The following is a 5,348-nucleotide window of genomic DNA, read 5'->3' as shown; positions in this document are numbered from 1 at the left end:
GCTTCAATAACGTAACCCGAGATGTGAGAGACACACTCTGGTGATGCTTCTTCAGAACTTCCCAAGTTTCTCTCGAAGTCTTGCAATCCCGGATAATCGGATATTGGTTGTCCTCGACGAAAAGAGCAATAGTCGCCCTGGCCTTATCGTCCCCTTGCTTCCATTCGCTTGTGACCGGATTGGGTACCTCCTCCGAGATGTGCTTCCACAATCCTTCACGAATCAGGAGCATTTCAATTCTGAATCTCCAAGCTTCATAATTGGCGTTATTCAGACGTTCCATCATGACCTTGCTAGCGTCCATCTTGAAAACAGATCCAAAGTTCCGACCAATCTTTAAATTCAGAGTTCTTCAGAATTGAAAATCCAAATTTTAGTTTCTTAAAGGCCCATAACCTCTTGGTAGGTTTAGATGTCGTAGATCGAATTGAAACAACTTGTTAACTGTTCAATGGTCAAACAACGAATGAATAACTTTATTGAGCTCTCCTCTATTTATACTCATACATGACATTGTCTGTGTTAACTTGATCAACAAGACTTGGTTGCTATGTACAAGTTTTTCGTCGCCTACTCAACTCCTTCTACAATGAGAAATGTCATTTTTCAAGCTTCATTTTTGCTCCTCTTTCTCACACGCACACAGACGCACGTGGCTGCGTGCTTTAGGATAATAATTTAGGATTTGTGAAAATCCAGATTAAATCTGGTATTAACCTCGTTGGTGCTTATCACCATAAGTGGTAAAAAAAATCGCAATACGCGAAAGCACAAAATATTCGCCCTAAAAACCTGGCGAAAACAACTGACGTTTCTCACGTGGTCTTATATCAGCATTAGTGGTGCAGACCCGCATAAAAAAATACAATTTCACTCACATTCCAAACAGTAAATTTCTCATTACGGTTAAGGTTAGTATATCTTGAACAGTTGCTTTTATGTTGGACAGTATGAATCATCGAGCTTCATACAATAATTAACGGTTTGAACAATTTACCCCAAATAATTACAATGTATCGGGGCCCAGATAACCGTAACGGTAAACGCGCAGCCACAGAGAAACAGACGTAACACTTAGAACAAATCTCGATCAAAATCATAGTCGCGAAATCATGTACGCCCAATGCTAAAAACACTGTAGTTGGCCGATGGACCAAAAGGTGGCGGTAGTGTGTAAACGTCAAACACGAACAAAAACGACGCGAGCGCTGCGGGTGGTCGATTGACCACCTACCCAAAATTTGAATCGATCGTTTGAAAGTTGGTCGATGGACAGCGATGAGAGTGTGACGTCTGTTTGTCTGTGGCGCAGCTATTCAGCAAGACCAAGCTGAGGGTCGTGGGTTCGAATCCCACCGGTCGAGGATCTTTTCGGGTTGGAAATTTTCTCGACTTCCCTGGGTATAGAGTATCTTCGTACCTGCCACACGATATACACATGCAAAAATGGTCATTGGCATAGTAAGCTCTCAGTTAATAACTGTGGAAGTGCTCATTAGAACACTAAGCTGAGAAGCAGGCTCTGTCCCAGTGGGGACGTAACGCCAGAAAGAAGAAGAAGAAGAATTACAATGTATCATGTTGCTCCGATTCGGTTGAATGATATTGCGATAAAAATTCGATGGATACGGTTGCAAAATAAAATCACCATACGGCAAACGGGTTGAAATAACACACATACACTAATCTATTTAACTAAATGAAACTGTTTTCCAACAGTTTGGCAAACGTTAGCACAAAATAGTGTTGGTATTCACAAAGCAAGTTCGCTTCTGTCTGTCTGTCAAAACAAAGTGAAGCTCTAAAATCACAAGCGAGCCAAAATATTGTTTAAAAGTTTCAAAAATCTAGACAATTATTGTGCCTGCAAGATTTTTTTTATTTAATCGTCAGTTTGCCATTAAAACTTTTCGGTTCCTTGCTAATAAATGATGTGTTGCTTCTGCTTTGGATATCTTTGCAAAAGGTAGGCACAACGATACATGTTTTTGTTTTTCCTTCAAACTTATCGTCTTAGTGTCGCTTTCTTTGCAGAATATTTTCTAAAACTCCAGAATACAGTGGACTCGATTCAACCAAAAACAGTGCCGCTTCCGCAGAATGCTGAAAATGATCACAGCCGAGTGTTCCTAGTCAGCAAAATCCACGCAGATATTTCGGCTTTACTCGATCCAACCATCAGTGTGGCAGTCAAATTTGAGTGAAATCCGGGGGGAGTTGATTAGAACTGTATGGATCACAGCGTTCGAAATGACGACAGTTTCAATTTCTCCATCCATCCGGAAAAATAATTCAACATAGTTTGAGAAAAAAACTTTACAGTTCGATAATGTAAATAGTTCTAGTTATTGTGTAATACAATTGAGTGACGAAAAAATGTTTTTATATTTATTTATTTTTCGAATAATACACTACGTTTTTATTGGGCTTTGAATAAGACAACGAAAAAAGTAACACGTGTAGTACAAAAAAATAGTTAAAATTACATGCAATTTTTCTACTCAATTAAGACTAGCATACACGTATTTACTTGTTACATTTTATCTTATTTTATTTAAATATCAATTATACTCTTATTGTATAAACATAACAAGACAGAATAGTAAATGGTCAAAATACTATAACACACCATAAATCAATTATTACATATACCTTATTGGTTTGCATTGCAACTATACAGTTAAACTGTTTTTGAACTGTTTGCGTTACAATAAATTGGTTAAAAAATGGATGGTTTATGCACCATTTGATGAACGGTAAACAGAAAAATTTGTTCGGGAAAATTGGGAATTTGGAATGGTTACATAACTTAACCGCCTATTCCCCATACTGTTATTTTTCGAATTACCATTTCCCAATCAGTAAAAACAGTTTGTGGTAGCGTAGACTTATTGTTATTTTAGGTTATATATGAAACTGTACACATATTGTCCCAAATGGTTGTGGATAATATTGAAAACAGTACAAATATGGTTCTTATTTATGCGGGGAGAAGCACGGTTGTATCTTGGCACTATAATGGCACGCTATTTCGCCTTTTCTGGCATTATAATAGCATTATATGCGTATATAAAACTGACATGCATCAAATGATTACCCTATATGCACATATAATGCTGTTACCATGCCGCATTATCGTGCTTACTGGTTACTTGGGTGATAGCTTGCTAAAAAATAGAATCAATATGTATGAGAGATTTAGCAGTTAAAATAAAACGGTAAGCGTTTTCAGGAGTTCCAACTTGAATTATATTGAAGTGATATCATCTTTAGATTGAACAAGACCTTTTGAGTTGAAGGGACACATCAACGATGTTGACCAAAATAATATTTTATTGCTGTTGGCAAAATATAGTTTTATATCCAAAGCTCAAATTCCTTAACACCCCATTTTGCATTTTCGTCAAAATTCACACATTTGCATGATTATCTCAGAAATCTGCTATAAGATCGTCTTCATTGTAATTGGCTTTTGATATACACGTCGGGAGAATGGTAGGACTGTATTTTGTTCAATCATTGGCATACTAGAAGTTGCTCGAATTTTAAGTGGAATTTTTTTTTTCATCCGCTTAACACCCCATTTTACGGTACTCGAAAGAATAACAGAGTTTTCTTGAAAATTCAGGATACTCCCAGATCCTAGAGGTAATTCGGGAAGAATTTCTGCAAGAAACAGACAGGATTTAAAGGATCCTCAGAACAACAGAAAGATTTGAAGGATCCTCAGAAAGATTTTCAAAGAATCCCAGAAGGCTTCCCGAAAGAATGCTAGAAAGATATCCGGAAGATTTCCTACAGGATTTTCGGAAGAGTCCAAGAAAAATTTTCAAGAATATTGACGTAAAAATCTCAGTGGCAATTTCTAGAATAATTAAGAAAGATTTTCGGAAGCATCCTCGAAAGTATTTCTAAAGGATTCCGAAACCATCTCAGGTGATTTCAGGAAAGAATACCAGAGGTATTCTTAATAATCCCAGAAGTTTTTCCAGAAAAAAGCAGAGTTTATTTTCGGAGGAATTCTCGAAGAATCTCCAGTAGAGTCGTAGTACATTTTTTGGCAAAATCCTCTAAAAATATCCAGAAGAATTGCATCAGGATTTCTTGGTAGAATCTTCCATTGAACGCAAAATCTTTGAGAATTTCTATTCGAATGTTTAATTTCCAGGATTTCAAAAGTAATCCTTAAGGAGATAAACGCAAAATCACCTACAAGATTTCTGCAAATATTCCAATAAGAAGTCCAGAAGAATCACAAAGGGATATCCGGAAAGAATCTCAGAAGTAATACCGGAATGGTAACGTTTTTTTGGATGAATCCCATAGAGCGATATCTGGAAGAAAATTCAGAAATAATCTCAAGATTTTCAGAAAAATCCTAGCGAGGATTTGAAGGATTCATGAGTGATTTAAGGAAAAAAATAATTTATAAATCTTTTAAGCACATCCAAATTAAATAACAGTTCAAAGAGTAAAATACCATTCTCATGAGTTTTCGAGGATCATATGGTCGGTGTTTAGACAGACCAGACTAGACGAATTTTGGAGCTCCAAGGATACGTAAAGAACTCCATCAATTTTATATTTTCCATGTTATTTTAATACAAATGTATCATCAAATAGATAAGTTCCATTATTAAAGCAAATATATATAATATTTTGATTTTTCACATGTTTGGGTACATTTTTCTTACTCAATTAAAACAGTCTTCAGTCAGGTTCAGTCTGTCTGCACACCGACCATATCTATGTTTGTTATTTGATATATAAATACTTAAATTGTGCTGTAACAATATTTACATGTAATTATAAAAAATAAGTATGTATAGAACAATAAAAAAATTAATTTATCCCCATACCGTAAAGTACCCATATTTCGCTCACTGATATTTTAAACATGTTTTGAAGACATTTTTGTTGGATAGTATTTTGAATAATTCTACTTCAGCCATGGTTACATAACGTGCAATTAGATAGTCCAATATGTATCAACAAATGTGGATAAAATGACAGTGAATGAAATTAGGAGTGTGCGCGAAATATGGTAGCATCACGGTAATTATAATTGAACGACAATATTAATTAGAATGAGCCTCCACCACATCATCCCTCTCAGGAGAATTTTGGTTCCTAATATTTTTTTTTGCGGTGGTTCAGAATTGAAAATATCAAAAGTCTATTGTAATCACATACTTGTTCAATTGCATGTGGTGTTATTCGATATTTAAAATAAGATTAGTTAAGCCGAACATGTTGATCCTTCCACAAGAACCAACGACGAGCATTGCTTTAAGTTAAGAGATTTTATCGTAATGCACAACCAGCATAAACGTTCCTCCCCTTTTGTT

The 5,348-nt window shown here is 35.8% G+C and overlaps 1 long non-coding RNA gene across 1 annotated transcript; it reads left to right on the top strand.

The window, feature by feature from the left end:
- Positions 1-1,560: 1,560 nt before the first annotated feature.
- On the top strand, positions 1,561-2,377 carry LOC110680591. Its single transcript, XR_002502937.1, has 2 exons — positions 1,561-1,966; positions 2,035-2,377. It is a non-coding gene; the product is annotated as an uncharacterized LOC110680591 (long non-coding RNA).
- The last annotated feature ends 2,971 nt before the right edge of the window (positions 2,378-5,348 follow it).

This window comes from Aedes aegypti, unplaced genomic scaffold, assembly GCF_002204515.2.
Source record: "Aedes aegypti strain LVP_AGWG unplaced genomic scaffold, AaegL5.0 Primary Assembly AGWG_AaegL5_hic_scaff_162_PBJ_arrow, whole genome shotgun sequence".
Lineage (NCBI taxonomy): Eukaryota > Metazoa > Arthropoda > Insecta > Diptera > Culicidae > Aedes > Aedes aegypti.
The sequence above is the reverse complement of the archived record's forward strand: the minus strand, read 5'-3'. Positions and strand labels throughout refer to the sequence as shown.